The sequence below is a fragment of the Rousettus aegyptiacus genome, unplaced genomic scaffold, assembly GCF_014176215.1.
Source record: "Rousettus aegyptiacus isolate mRouAeg1 unplaced genomic scaffold, mRouAeg1.p scaffold_m13_p_3, whole genome shotgun sequence".
In the NCBI taxonomy this organism is placed as follows: domain Eukaryota; kingdom Metazoa; phylum Chordata; class Mammalia; order Chiroptera; family Pteropodidae; genus Rousettus; species Rousettus aegyptiacus.
Genome location: NW_023416306.1, coordinates 142,011,760 through 142,028,367, shown reverse-complemented (window position 1 = coordinate 142,028,367; position 16,608 = coordinate 142,011,760). Strand labels below are relative to the sequence as shown.

At 34.1% G+C, this 16,608-nt stretch overlaps 1 pseudogene; it reads right to left on the bottom strand.

Moving 5' to 3' along the window:
- Positions 1–856: 856 nt before the first annotated feature.
- On the bottom strand, positions 857–8,266 carry LOC118615103 (annotated as a pseudogene).
- Positions 8,267–16,608: the final 8,342 nt, after the last annotated feature.

The window sequence follows — 16,608 nt, the reverse complement described above, 5'->3', positions numbered from 1 at the left end:
TAGGAGTGGGGCAGGGGAATGAGTGAAAAAGGGAAAGGAATTAAAATGTACAAATTGCCAGTTATAAAAACAGTCAAGAGGATGTAAAGCACGGCATAGGGAATATGGTCAACAATATTGTAATAGCTATGTATGGTGTTAGATGGTACTAGATTTATCTGAGTGATTACTTCGTAAGTTATGTAAACGTCTAATCACTATTGTATACCTGAAACTAATATATTGTATGTCAACTGTAATTGAAAAAAAATTTTAAATCATAGACACAGAAAGTAGAGGGTGGTTTTTAGGAGCTAAGAGTTGGGGAGAAAGGAGAATCACTATTTAATGGGTATAAAGTTTCAGTTTTGCAAGATGAAAAGAATTCTAGAAATGTATGAGGGTGATGATTACATAACTATATGAATATATTTAATACCACTGAACTGTACACTTAAAAATAGTTAAGATGATAAATTTTGTTATATATATTTTACTACATTAAGATGAAAAAAAGAAATCATATGTACAAGAAATAGAGCCAGATGATATAGTGCCATAGTTTTTTTTACATGCATATTTCTACCTTTACTGAAAGTTTTCAGAATAAGCTTCTATTATATACAAACGCTAATGTGGATCCAAACACAGGATGAGGCTGATGCGGGGATGGTGGACAAGTAGAGGTTTGCATTATATTATTAAATTATTTTTTTTATGACAATAAAAACTAAATAAATTTTGATGTGGAAATGCAACTCACATAAGAGGTTTATGGAGAAACATTTGTTTTTCTGTTTCTCCTTCCTATTCTGACTCTTTTGAAAGGGCTCTGTGGAAACACTCTGCAGTTGGGATGGAGAAAACCTGCTAAGCATTATTGATATTTGGCATTTGAGTTCTTTTTTTCTTCAACTTTTATTTCAGTTGTGACCTTATTTAGCTTTGATTCCATTTTATAAAATAGATTGGTTATCAAATCCAGACCAGACCATGGAGTTTCCAAATTAATAATAAGATTGAGTAAGCGATGTTCTCATTTTCTTTCATAGGATTTGAAACTAAAGACAGGAAGCAAATAACATGCAAATAATCAGATACTGAATTTTCTTCATAATATTTTCTTTCCATTGATTAATACCTAGAAAAAATGCCTCCTTTCATCCTGAAAACAAATTAGAAATGAAAATAAAGCATATCTGAAATTATCATTGCTTTCAAGGAATGATAAATTACAATTTAAATGACAAGTATTCAGATTCTATTTTTTAGAGCACAGCTGGAGGTTGAAAATTTTTCTTCCCCTTTGAAAATTATCCTTTTGAATAGCAATAGGTATAATATTTTGCTATCAGGTAATTTACTTATCATTGCTACCACTGGGAAACCTTTAAAATGAAGGAAGAAAAAGATAAATACATAACACAAAATTATTTTAAAAGGAATTTAGATTTTGTTAACAAACATACAGTACATTTCATTATGCCATTTGTCTGTATTTCTGAGTTTAAAATTCTATAATCACATTGCTTTTGTCATTAAAAATATTGGAAGAACAGTTTGAAAAAGGAAATCACTTATAATTCCATTGTCCTAATATGGCAATTTCTACAACTTTTTAGTCCCTTCAGTTCTTGTCACTTATTTTTCATGATCGAAATCTATTTTAGAAAAGTGACCAGAGACAAATAATACAATAAATATATTGTGATTTATCATAAGAATACAATTTAACTGTACTTATTAGAGCATGCAATAGGAAATATTTTAAATTATCAGAAATTAAATTATTCAATATTTATAATTTTATAAATTAATCAACAAAGATTTATTAAGCATAATTATCAGATAATAAACTGAATAAGTATAATTGAAAGGCTACACTCACTTTTGGTTTCAAATGATATTTGATTAATTATCTCTGGCACAGCTTTTTCCAAACACTGCCTCTAAAACACTTGCATATGCACACACAGGTATGCATGTGCGTGGACACACACACCAATCAAAGCAAAATATACCTAAGACTAGGAGTCCCAACTATTGCCATAATCTGAATGTATATTTTACTAACTAAAAAGAAAATGAAAGGAGTTTCTGATTTGGTATGTAGAAAGACACACGAGATTGTCCTATCCACACTGACAAAGAAAAAAATCTAGATAAGCTACAAAATCATAGTTTAATTTTTTTTAAATCAAAGAGCTGAGGACATGAAAAAGAACCCTGAATGAACTAAATTTCACAAAATGACAAGCCCTTCTGAGGATAGAAGATAATCATGGCTGCTTTCTTTCCTATAGGATGATACCCACAGTGATACCCACTGTGATTGATGCACAAGAGAGATGATCTACCAGAAGCAGGGCAGGAGAATGCAGGGTATTTGCCTGAAGCACATTAGCCTTCATTGCAATGAAGTCAGTGGCTGACAATGGGGAGAAACTGGGGTCTGGAGAGTGAAGAGAACACCCTAGGAACCCAAAACGCTGTGGCCAGGTTGCAAACTAGAGAAAGATCTCCCATGATTGTCTAGAAAATCACTGGGTCTCAGTTCCCATGCCTTTCTGAAGGGTATGTCTTGATTCATCCCTCAAAATATTTCAAGCCAGTGATGAACTAAATCTAAGTAAAGCTGTAACAAAGCCTAGACTCAGATCATCTGAAGATTCAATAGTTTCACCTCATCCCCATGCCACTTGCTCATATTAGTAACCTGAAAGAAGAAAGGAATATGTCTTTTTCTGAAGGTACACATTATTCTCTGTAGCCTCCATTGTTCTTGTACACACAGGCTGGCACAAAATAAAAACATAGATAAAGGAGGACTAAAATGTAATACATGATCAAAAGAAAATACAGTTAATAGTCTTAGAGATGAAAAAATACTGGAATTATCAGAGACATTTAAAATAACTATGTCAAATATGGTAAAGGATATAGTAGAAACAATGGATAACATGTAGAAAAAGTTGAGGGTAAATTTCAGCAGAGAGATGGAAACGAATGGCAGGTAAATGGAAATGCTAGAAAATACAGAATTGGAATGGAAAAATTATTTCATAATTATTATGTTTTTAAACATAATATGGAAAGATAGATGAAAAGATGAAAGATTTCACCAGAGAATTGGTATCTTCCAAAAGGGCAGCGTGTTAAATGGATACTTTATAATTAAAAAAATACTAACTTTAAGAATTTATTAAATGGATTTAAAAGTACATTACATATATCATAAATTAGAATTCATAAACTAAAAGATAGATCAATAGAAAATACCCTAAGTGAAGTCATAGAAAAAAATGGAAAACACAGAAAGCACATTAGAACCTGTGAAACCTAGTGAGGAGGTCTTACATTCATGTAATTGGAGTCCCAGAAGCAGAAGAGTGAGAAAATGAAATAACCAGTATTTAAATAGATAGTAAAGAATTTTTCAAAACAAAAGATTTCAATTCCTCAATTCAATAATCTTTGTGATCCCTAAGCAGAATCAATACAAAGCAAACCGCACTGAAGTAGATAATAGTTAAAAACTGCTGAAAATCAAAGACAAAGATAAAAGCTTAAAAGCATGTAGGATGGGGGAGAGTAGTGGGAGGGAGACTTCTTACGTCAAAGACCAACTATAAGACTAACAGATGACTTATCATCAAAATTATTGGAAGCCAGAGACAATGGAATAGCATCTTTAAAATTATTGTAGAAAAGAGATCTGCCAGTAGAATTCCATGTCCAAAATAATTTATGAGCTATTTTAATTGTGATTCACAGATATTTATGAAAACAATGTCTGTATGACTCTATTCTTCTCCTTTTCCATCTTTTTTTGAGGGAGGAATTTGAAAAACTTTTAGGAAAGTTACATAAAGTACATAATAGAGGATTAATCACTTAAGCCCGGTGTTTTGATTATAGATGCATTTTGTTTATCATGTGTGATCTAGTTTAAAAGGAATGATTCTGTAACTAATTGCATAGTCAGTGATAACTGAGAGGAGAGGAAGGTGGATGAGTTAGTTTATTTATACAAAGGGGATTTATTTTAAAAAGCCTGACCTTTATCTTATCTCTAAGAAATCTGTTAACATTTCTAGTTGAGCCTTTATTTTACATCTCTTTCAATCTGTTGCTGTGATAGTGAAATTTATTTCAAGATTGTTAAGACTCACCTATTATATAGTCTCCTAAACCAATAGCACTTACAGTGGTAAATGAATAAGTAAGTCCAGTTCTCTAATGACATGAAAATTAATGGTGATAATGCCAGAAACAAAAATGATCCAATTATAATGAAAAATTAGCTCCTTCAAAGATAAACATTTTTCTAAAATATATTAGAAAAAGAGATACAATGTTAGCAGATATATCATAAACCAGCAGCATTCAAAAACTATTGTTTGCTCCACTAGTTTAGTGACTATATGTTCCTTTATTGCTTGAAGGCTTAGAGCCCTATAAAGAGATCCTTCCTTTGAATAACCCTGTCTCTGCGAGTGTGTCCAGGCTCTCTTGCTCTACCTCCTGTCATCCTTTGTTCTTTAATCTCTTTTCTTTTCTCCTGTTCTTTCTTCTCTATTCTCTGAATCTAGACCTTGATTTAAGATTAATTTCCTACATTAACATTTCCTCCTAATATTGCCCTTGCCTAGATATCAGTGTACAGGTCCTCATTGCTCTGGGCTTTGCCTTTACACTCCCAGTCTTCCCCAGGACAATCAATCTGGACACAGCCCCAAGCCTTCCTGCCTGTTTGTACAATAAGGTAAGTTAGACAACTGCCAGCTGAATGATCAAGGCACTAAGTGGCATCAATAAATATATCATTTATTGTTTTAAAGTCTTACAGAAAAAAATTATATTTACATTTTTAAACAAAATCAAGACATTCGTTCTATAATTTCTTATTTATCAGTTATTTTGTATCATATGATTCCAGGTCTCTACTCATTATAAAGTCATCATTTATCATTCATCTAGTATCTTTTGCCCTGACTTCTGGCCAGAATTATATGAGATGTAAGTCAAATAAAAGAAGAAAAAACCATTTATTATACCTTCATTAAACTCTGATAGCAACTAAACATTTAGAAAATTTGTTTATCATTGATGTATGTAAATATATTTACTTATATTTAAATATAGTTTACTTCATACCACCAGGGACTATGAATTCTAAGTACTACAATAACAAGGGTGACTATTTAAAATACTATTGTACAAAGAGATTTGTATTTCGATAACTAATTTGTTACAGAGATTATATTAGATCCTGAGGTATACTGTATTTTCTTTTGTGGCAATATAATATTATAATTTAACCGCAGAGCAAATCCTACAGTAACCATAGACCTCCAAAAAGAATACAAAGAAATAACAAAGAAAGTGGTGCCTATATTGTGAAGTGCTCTGACCCGAATTAAAGACTAGGATCACATCAATGATTAGTGGGAGTCTCACCTTGCCCACCTGTTCCCTCAGGCTCTCTGAAGGGGAATCATTCTTTACAATCCTTTCTAGAAAGCGAAATATCTTCTTGAAGAATGTCTACAACTTAATAATAAATTCTTAATCATTGTAATAAAGAACTGTTTTTCTAATTTTCTGAAAAAGGATAAAACTTGTGCTAATTACTGAGTTGACCGCATGTGATTCAAGTTGATATGTGGACAAATCCTTGGCCCAGACATCTCTGCGGTTAGTGCCAGCACTGCCAGCACTAATTCTCTAGGTAATCTTGGGCAAGTCGCATAGCCTTTATGAGATGTTTTTCTGTTCTGTAAATTAAAGGAGTTGACTAAATGATTTCCGAGAACACTTAGTTCATACACAATTCACCACTATTCATAAGTTAAATGATTAGAGGCAAATTACTTTAGAGGAAATAAATGGTCTCTTAAATACTGTTTTTTCTCACTGTTGTTTTATAACACAGAATAACTTGCTTTTTCTACTCCCACAAACTTCATTTAACATGGATTTAATAAGTATTTATTAAGTGTCATATGCCTAGTCAATCTATGCTTGTGACTCCACATAATATATATTTGAAAAAAACAAAACTTGTCTGTTAGATTGTGTGTGTGTGAGAAACAGAGAGACACACACAGAGAGACACATAGAGAGAGACAGAGAGAGCAAAAGACAGAGAGATAGAGAGACACAGAGAGACAGAGACCGACAGATACACACGTGCCCGCGTGCACGTGCGCGCATACACACACACACACACACACACACATACACACACACACACACACAGAAAGGACTTACCTCATTTACTCCCTTATGTTCAAGGTAGTTTCTAAGTTTTTCAAATGTAAGAGAAACTAATTTACTAATATGTTTAGAATATGAAAGTTAGAGGGATCCCAGTTGCAGCAAAGATAACACAGAACATATGCCCACTAGCAGTCCTAGGAAAAAATGTCCCCTAACCTGATAGAAAAAAAGATAAATGCAATGACCCTCAATATGACAACTGGTATTGTTTGCACATTTAACATTGGGCTTTGGGGCAAATTTTCAGTCATTGGTATTCACACATAGCACATATTAAAAAACAAACAAATAAAACACAATGACTCAGCTAGATCGTAAGAAATAAAAAGTTTTTCACGTTATCATTATTTTGAATTTTGAAAAATTGAATCAACATAAATGTTCAATAAAGAAGACATCATGTATATTGTGGTATATTGACATAATAACAAAATATTGTGATATCTTTGAGAATTATAGGACATTTATATGACATAGAAAGGTACTAATAAAAGACATTAAATATTGTGCTGAGAAAGCAGTCTAAAACTGTATATTGCCAGTATAGATATAAAAATCTTTCTATGCCAAAAGGTTAACAGTTATCATGTGTGGAGCCTTGAGATTATGCTTAACTGTTTAAAAATGTGTTGTTTTATGTTTTCTAAGTTTTTTACATGTAGCACATTTTACCGCAATTAAGAAAGAAAGTTAATAGTATCAGCACAAGAATCAACTAATTTTAGGAATGCATGCTAGAGTTTATGCTCTTGGGCCGCATCATAGTCCCATGACCCTTCTGGTACACCTCCCCCCAGATGCCTTGAGTATTGGCTGCCAAGGCAGTTCCCTTTTTCTCTTGAGAACAGCCATTAGCCCAGGACCTGTCTCATCTGGGAGGTTTGTCCACACCTATACAAACAGCTGACTGACACAGGGATATAAAGGGCCAGACCCTTTCTACACGGTGAGACCAATTTTGTGGAGCAATTCTTGTTTCAGAGCCATCCTGTTGAGTTAGATTTATGTATGTGGTTGTATAGACATTTGTTAATTTATCAATTTTAAATTTTAGATAATATTTTTGATTGATCTTTTTGATATAAAAGAGAGGGATTCAAGTCCTATACAGGATCTTTTACATCTTCCTATTCAGGTTTAATATTTATATTATTATTTTTCATTCTTCTGTATTTGCCTTTGCACTTTTAAACAATATTGTTAAACGTCTGCTTGAATTTTCTTTATAAATTCTTGATTCCTGATATTATATGATGAAAGTATTTAACCCCCCTATTATTTTCTTCCTCTCTCCTGTGCTCCATCATTCCACATTCTGATTTCTTTTTTATATCATCCTATATGAAAACATTTACACTCTGTTTTGCAACTATAATATACCCCTTTTAGGAGTTTCTTATTCAAAGAATTTATTTTGGGGGGCCTCACTCACGGGCCCTCCCTGCCCCCCACCCCCAAGAGTTGGTGATGCAGCTTTCTGGGAAATAGAAGAAGAGAATTAAGTCTCATTTCACTTATTGGGAATATTTTTCTACTTTTTGTTGAAATGGAGCAGGGAAAGGAGGAAGCTTTTCTTATTCTCCATAATTCCTGGTTCAGAGACCATAGTCTTAAGCCAAGATTTTAAGGGATCAAGTGTACGGAAAAAGAAAAATTGGCCTTTTCAGGCAGCCAAAATATTGCCAACCTCCCTCCTTTTTCTTAATATCTTAGTAGACTTAGTTCTGGGAAGGTTGCTGCTGCTTAAACTAACAACTTTATTTCATTAACTCTAAGATACCATATAAAGATATGGACAGTATATATATATATATATATATATATAGTACCTCATGCAAAAAAATTTATAAAATATTTAACATCCTAAGTGGAAAAAAGAATATCATAATACCTACTTATTGTGGATACAACAATTACAGAATATATTAACATTTCTAAAAGTCAAAGAGATAGCATTAGTCTTATTTCCTGTGGGAGGTATTCCTAATATTATAAGAGAAGTCATCATCTACAAATTCAATTTTTAAAAAGTTTGTAGTTATGTAATTTATATTTCTCTAAGTCAAACAATAAAGAAAATTAGTTTCATTTAGGTGGATTAAAGCCAAACCCATATTTAATTGAGTCAAAATGGAAATTTTCCTTAGGATCAAGTGAAATAGAAATGTTTGTGATAATTTATTATGGAGAACCTTATTTGTTTTAGTGGCTTCAGCTCTCTTAGAAGTTTTAGATAAACTGAATATATGGCTATAATAACAATTTTTACGGAAATTTGTGTGAGTGATGTGTATAGATTAAGCACAAAGATTAAAATGGTAATAAAGCTCAACTATTTCCAAATAATTAGCAAATCTGGATCAAAGATAACTACAGAGAGACTTCCAGTTTAAGCAAATAAATCATGAGATATGGAAAAAAGATATAAGGACACAGTAACTTTATCACATCATTGGAAAGTAGGAAAGGAATTAACAAAAGAATCAGCAATTTTTGGAAAGTCTGAAATATATAGAATTCTGTTGATGAAAGAACCTCAGACAAATAACTTCACAATCTAAACAGTAATAGTAATGACCTGTTAGAGATGTCAATGTTATTCCCTAAACACCTTCAAGAAACTTCAAATATAGAGTTAGGAAGAGAGGAAGATGGGAGTGGAAAGTGGTACAATGAGCAGAATAATTAAAACATTTTTTCTACACTCCTGATTCTTTATAGGACGCTAGAATGAATTGGATACTAATCTATCATATCAGACATGAATAGCACAGGTATAAGGAAGGAAGGAAGGAAGGGAAAGAAAGAAGGGAGGAAAGGTAGGAGGGAGGAAGGGAATTACAGAGTATCTATAAATATAGAATCCCGAATTCTAAATACAACTTATATGTGCTCAAGGACAAGGCCATTAAGGAGTCTGTCATTCAAAACATAGTAGAGGCAGCAGACATGAGGGACATTTCCGAAGCGAGTGTCTTCGACGCCCGGGTGCTTTCCAAACTGTATGTAAACTACATTACTGTGTGAATCCTGCCGTTCACAGCAAGGTAGTCAGGAGTCGCTATTGTGAAGCTGGGAAGGACCGAACACCCCCACCCCGATTTAGACCTGCAGGTGCTGCCCCATGACCTCCGCCAAAGCCCACATATGGGGCTAACTCTCAAGAACTATTCTCTGGAAAAAATAAAATGGAAATTATACTTAAAAAATTATTGAATTAAATCTAGCAGAATTTTAAAGGATACATTATAATTAAGGGAATGCAATAAATGTTTGACAATAGGAAATCACTAGAAATACAATAAGGATGAAAAACATATCTTAATCAGTTCAGTACAAAAATAGATAAAATGAAATAATATTAGGGAAATAATTTTAGGGAAATATTCGTAAGCAGGAAATAGGAACAAAACATTTTAATTTGATACAGAGTAACTGCAAAAAACCCCAGGGGCTTCATGCTGAATAGTAGAACATTAGTGGTGTTCTAATTAAAATTAAAAGTAGGAGTCACAGGAAAATCTAACAGCAGAGCTGCCTAAAGACTTTAAATATTAGGTAATCAGACACTGATTTTAAAATATGTTTAAAATGTTCAACAAAACAAAAGGAATTTGAGACATTTAAGAATACAATATTAACTAGAAAGACTGCAAAAATTTAAATATAAAATAGAGATTTTAGAAAAGAAAAATATAATCTTTGAAATCAAAATTCAAAACATCAGATAAGATGGAGCCAAAAAAAAAAAAGTAAATGAAAGATATAACGTAAGTGCTCGAAATATATCAAAAAAGGCAAAATAGTGGAAAATACAAAAGAAGGGTTAAGAATATACAGAGGATAGAAATAATAGGTCAACTCTATAACCCTTTAACCCTACACTAAAGAATTAATGGCTTGACATTTCCCAAAATTGGTAAGAGAAACAAATATAAAGATTCATAAAGCAAATCACAAGCAAAATGAAAACAAAAATCACATCTAGTCTGTTGAATTCAAATAGTAAAATAACAGAGATCAAGAGACATTCATAAAATCAGAAAGGATCTCTGATGCCAGAGTGAAAAAATAAATTACTTATAAATGATAGGCGATTAGACAGAAAACTTCTTGAAAGTAGCTAAAAGAATCCAAAAATGTCTTTCGATTTCTGAAAGAAAGCAATTGTCAACCTAGTATTGCATATTCTGCTAAAATAATTTTCAAGAAAGATGAGATGAATATATTTTTTTTATTTTTAAATTCTTTTTTCTTTTTAAAATTTATTTATTTTTAATTGAAGAAATGATTTTAATTTTTTTTCCCCATCTACCTCCTGCCTCCCCCCTGCCCTCTCCCCTCTAGTAACCACTAGTCTATAGTCCATGTCTGTGAGTCTCTGTTTGTTTGTCCTGTTCATTTGTTGCTTTTAGGTTCATATCCCACATATAATTGATATCATGTGATTTTCAACTTTTTCTGTCTGGCTTATTTTGCTTAGCATGCTTATCTCAAGCATGAGATAAATATATTTTTAGACCAAAACAAAACACTCAAAAAAGACTCTCATGAGAGAAATTTATTATAGATATATTTCACAGGAAGAAAAATTATCCCTGAAACTCTGAGATGAAGAAAGTGAATAAAGAAATCAATAAAATGTGAGTAAATCAAAACAAAAACTAAGCATATATTGTAAGAGTTTTAAAAATGAGATTGAACAAAAGCACTCTTAGATGACACGTTAGGTGGTGTCAGAGGTGATGATAATCAGAGGTAAAATGCTCCAAGAGCCAGGATGCTGCTTCCAGTGATGATGGTGAAACACAGTCCAAAATTATCCTCCCACAGAAAACAACTAAAAAAGTGGACAAATATAGGAGACAACTATTTCTAGACATTGGACAAGAGGAAATGCAGAACTATAATCACTGAGAGAAGGAAAATAAATGAGGTCCGTACTACCAGTGCCCAGGCTGTTTGGAGGTAATTTCTAGACTGTGGCATAGGGAAGGGACCCAGAAAGACAGCCAGGTGATTTTGCTGAGTTGAGGAGACAGATTGGAGTTCAGTAAAGGTGAGGTGGCAACAATTTGTGGGCAGAGTTCTGTAGAAAAGGAAACTATACAGAGAAAGAATCACAGAAATCTGCAGAGAGGTCTCTGAGTCTGGCTGACTGATATGTTGCACATGAAAAGGGTGAAATTTTATGAGGCTGGTCAAAAACAGTTTCCTGAGTGTACCAGACAGACTTTAAAAGTAGCCCTCACAGTCTGCAGTTCATGCCCTTGTGTGACTCCTTTTCTCTGAATACTGGTGGAACCTGTGACTTATTTCTAGTGACATAGAATATATCAAAGGTGACAGGGTGTCCATGGTTGCTTGTAAGTGATAAGATTATATAAGACTATAGTGCTGATCTTGCTAGAGTCCCTGCCTTACTGGCTTTGAAGAAGGAGGCTGCCATGTTGTGAACTGCCTATGGAAAGTGCTGTGTGGCTGGCCTCTGGCAGACAGCCAGTGTGACACTGGGGTCCTTGGTCTGACAACCTAAAGGAACCGAATGTTGCTAAAAGCTGTATGACTTTATAAGCAGATTTTTCATCATTTGAGCCTCTGATGAGACCACAGAATTGTCTGATACCTTGGCTGCAATCTTGCAGAGGACCTAGCTAAGCTGTGCTCGGACTCTTGACCTACAGAAACTGAGATAATAAAAGTGTTTTAATCTACAAAGTTTGTGGTACTGTTGTCATGCAGCAACAGCTAACTAACATATTGAGAAAAAATAATTACTGTGCCCTGTAAGCTGAACAATTCCTACAGCTCTCACAGGTTAGGAACTGTTTGAGTTTTCTCATGTAGAGTGAAGAAACCACATTATATGTTCATTAAATTTAGTAGAAAACCCAAAAAGGCCTTTACCAAGAATTGTAGCAAAATTAACCCTGGTAAAAAAGGCTACATTAAGCCTGAAAAAAAGCTTAATTGCCTGTCAGAGAAAGTCCAAGGAATTTAAAGGAATATAATAAAACTCTGAAACAATTCACAGTGTTCACCATCCTAGTTTAAAAAATTAATAGACATACAAAGAATAAAAAATAATGTAACCCATTACCAGGAGAAAAGTAAATAAAAAGAAAAAGATCAATTAATAACAATTCCATTAAAATTATGGAATTAACAGACAAGGACTTTAAAAGGGCTATTATAAATATACTCAAAGATATAAAAAAGCATGTCATAATGAGGAGAGAAATGGGATATTTAGGAAGTAACCAAATGAAAATTTTAGAAATGAAAAATACAATATCAGAAAAAGACATTTCACTAGATGGGATTATCAGTAGAAGATTAATCAACTTGAAGATATAGTAGTATATTTTGTCCAAATTAAAGTACACAGAGGAAAAATAAGACTGAAAAAAAAATCTGAAACCAAATATGTGTGTTTGGAGAAAGGGTAAGAACAATGGCATTTCAAGTAATCCTATCTCTCCACTCAAGGTTTTGCAGTATAAAACTATAGATTAGTTTACTGACAAAGGACATTTTGAGCCTGTCTAGATGAGCTTATCACCACTCCACAGTTCTGTATGGAACCCTTAGGATGGCTAGTTCTACACATGGTTACCTCCCCCTTATCACACCCCTCCAATCAGCCGTCGACCAGATCCTTCACCTGGTGCTTCATAGGCATAGTGCACCTAACCCCCTCCCAATCTGTACTATTTTTGCCATGATTCCATTCAGGTCAACCATCCTGTTCTATTAGTCCCTGTGCTGATCCCTTTCCTGGCAATGAGGTTACTTCCATCCCATGGTTAGGGAACCTTTTTATATTTGCTCTGTCAGATGACTTACTGCTTCAGCAAGTCATCCCTTCAGACTCCTACTCAATACTGTCAGGCCTCTCTGCACCTTAACTGTGTTCTTCCCGCCCTTCTCCACTTGCTGAAATGCTCCTCAGACTTTCAGACTGGGATATCTAACATCATCTGTGATACCTTCTCTGGTGTTCTTTAATTAGACACAAAGTTCTCTGCTGTTAGCATTTCTTTATACTGTATTCATGCACAATCCCTTAGAGAAAATATAGATAGACTACCTTATTCAAGTTGTTGTACTTCTTTCAAACACCTAGCAGGGCTCTACATCCTCAATTAATGCTTCTTGGATGCAATTGAATAATTTCCATATAACTTGTGTTATTAACAAGCTTTATATTTTCTCCTCTAGATGCCAAGATTCAGAGACAATATAACTATTTAAAAAATCATGGGGTCCAGAGTTTTGCAGGACTGAGTTTGAATCCTGGCTCAGTCACTGTCCAATTTGTGACCTTGATAGGCAACTTCTCTGAATTTCTGTTTTCCCACCTGGAAATGTAAATTTCATCATCCCTTCACATTGTTATCATCTTAGACTTGAGTTCCTCTGTAGACTACCTGACACAAGATAAATTCTCAATAAACAGCTTCTGTGACTTTTATGATTAGTTATAACAATTGTCTTCAAGCAGAAAGAATCCTCATGACGCATTTGATGGTGACGTTTCTCTAATGTTTATGCCTAAAAAAATGTTTGTTGAGTGAATGAAAAACGTGATAATGAAACAAACTTGGCACTGGGGTCCTGGCCAGAAGTTCCTGGGAATTAGTCTGGGAGAAAAAATAATGGGTCATTTCCTATTCTTTTGAATCCCAAGGAATCAAATGGGATTCTTCCTCTGCTAATTTATCCTTGGCTGCTATGAACTAAGAATGAGACAGCTATCTTGAGTACACAAACCAAGAGCATGGTCCCAAAAACACTCAGGGAAATACTAGAGTTATTTAGGTTCTCGGTTTTTGTGAACTTGAGTGACTCTAAACCTGGACCAACCCCTATAGCTGTCTGTCTCATACAGCGCAGAAGGAGGCTACAGTGTCCCTGTGTTCGAACAACTACCCTAGTGCCAGGTCACCCTGGTGGAGCAAAGCAGCAGAGAGCTTTTTGAACTGGCAGTGTCACCTGCATTGCGATGCTAGGATGCACTGAAGAGTGATGTGAGTCAGCTTGTCGCAGATGGATGTTTGCAGATACTTTGTGTGCCAAGCAACAAGTTGTAACTCTAGGGAAGAAAAACAACAAGGTTATGCTTTTTACTTCATAATAGTTAGAAGAAGAAAAAAAAAGGGGGAGGGGGAAGGGAAGATAAATAGAAGGGGAAGAAGAAGAGGAGAAAAGAAAGCTTTGTTGATGCTTGCTATGTGCCAGGGACTGTTCTAAATGTTTATCATAATGAAACTTCTCCGAGTCATCAAAACACCCTATAAAGTAATTTTACGTCCTCTGTTTTATCGATGAAGAAACTGAAGCTTACAGAAACTAAAAAATTTGTCCAAGATCACACAGATATCGTGGCCTTTATAAGATTGAAAAGAGATTGAAACTAATGTCTAATTAGTCCTGAACTTACACGTGCCCTTCACTGCTATTCACTCATTTATGAAATAAATATTAATTGAGTCTCTAAGCACTAAGGATATAACAGGGTGACAAAACAGACAAAAATTCCTGCCCTCGGGGAGCTTACACTCTAGTAGGGGATTCAGCTACTAAACAAATGGATGGGTAAGACATACAGAACATCAGGTGATGAAGAGCGCCCTGAGCAGAGCAGAATCAAAGAGGGGGATAGAGGCGTGGGGCTGGGGACTGCTATTTTAAAGGGAGCAATGGGAGAGTAGCTCACCGACAGGAAAAAAGTTGAGCAAAGACCTAAAGGACTAAGGAGGAGGCGACGAGAATCTGGGGATAAGCTTTCCAGGTTGTAACAGCGCCAAGTACTAAAAGACCCTAAAGTATTTTCAATTCATTTTGACCTGTGTGAAGAACAAGGAAGCCGGAGCAGCTGGGGCGGATTTAGTGGGGGAAAGAGTGGGTACTCCTAAAAATGGGGATGTGGTTGCCAAGGAGAGAGAGCATGGGGGCTTTCTGATCAAAAACATCATGTAGCACATGTGAAGGAAATTCACAAGAGAAATAAATGTTTGTGATTATCTCTAAGGAGTCGAACTGGGGGTGGGGAGGAAGAATAGGATGGAACTTATGCTTTTCATTTAATACACTTCTCTACTTACTATTTTTATACAAGGATGCATTTCAATTTTAAAATGTAATTAAATAAAGGAACGAATAGCCATATAATTGTGCCTGAGTACATGCACAAGTATGTTACTGCTTCACTGTTCATAATAATAATCAGTAGAGAAATGCTTTTAAATGCCGGACTATCCTACAAGAAAATATGAAGATAACGATAAAGTAGATCTACAGATTGACTTGGAAAGAAGTTTATGATCTAGGACTCAAACATTGGAGTATGAAGATCATCTTATAGATGTAATTGAATAAATGTGCCAAAAGGTTGTTTATCAAGTAGTAGCAAAAAAAAAAAAAAAAAAAAAACCAATGAAAACTATCTGTTTATAATTATAGAATTGGATAAAAAAAATTATGGAGTATTCAAATGCTAGACTATAAGTCTTTGAAATTATTGCGTAGATGTATGTTTAGCATAAAAATACATGCAATGCATATTTTAAATTGATACAAAGCAAGGTGTAAGGTTTTAAGATTTTAGACATGGAACGATTCCATTTTTTATGAAAGATATTCAAATATAAGCTTCATGAAAGGAAAAACTTTTTTTTTTAGTGCTATGTTCCCTATACTTGGTTCCTAGGGCATGGCCCGTGCACAAGAAATAACTGTTGAAATATTAAAACAATGAGGAAAAAGGTACATCTACATATGAAAATGTAAAACCTAGAGAACCTATTAAAATATGTTAATAGAACTTGTCTTTAGGCAACAAAATTTAAATGGCTTTTATTTCTCTTCATATTTATCATTATCTCCTAACTTAAAATTAATCTAAATCATATAAGAAAAATATTACTTCCTCTTAATATTTATTTAAAGCCTTATAAATGTCAATATGTTTCAAGGCTAATTGTTTAGAAAATATCTATTATTGGGAATAACAATAATTCACTATTACCTAGCTCAGGACTCAAACAGAGGGTTGGCATACACTCAGCAGGACCGTTGGCTTTTTCTGAATAGAAATGGCAATTCTTGCAAGCGGCCGATAAGGGGATACTGAACAAATAAAAGTTAAAAACAAAGCAGAGCTGCTAAGTCTAAAGAGTTTACAGGGTGCCGCTGGATTCTAAAAGGCACACAAAGTCCTAACCATCTGGGAATTTGAATTGTGCCTACTCTGGATTTATTTTTAGAATATGCAGTGCAAATTGGGCAGCTGCTTTTGTGGACTACCCAGCGTGGGTGTGATTTGCTCATGATTCAGTCGATTAT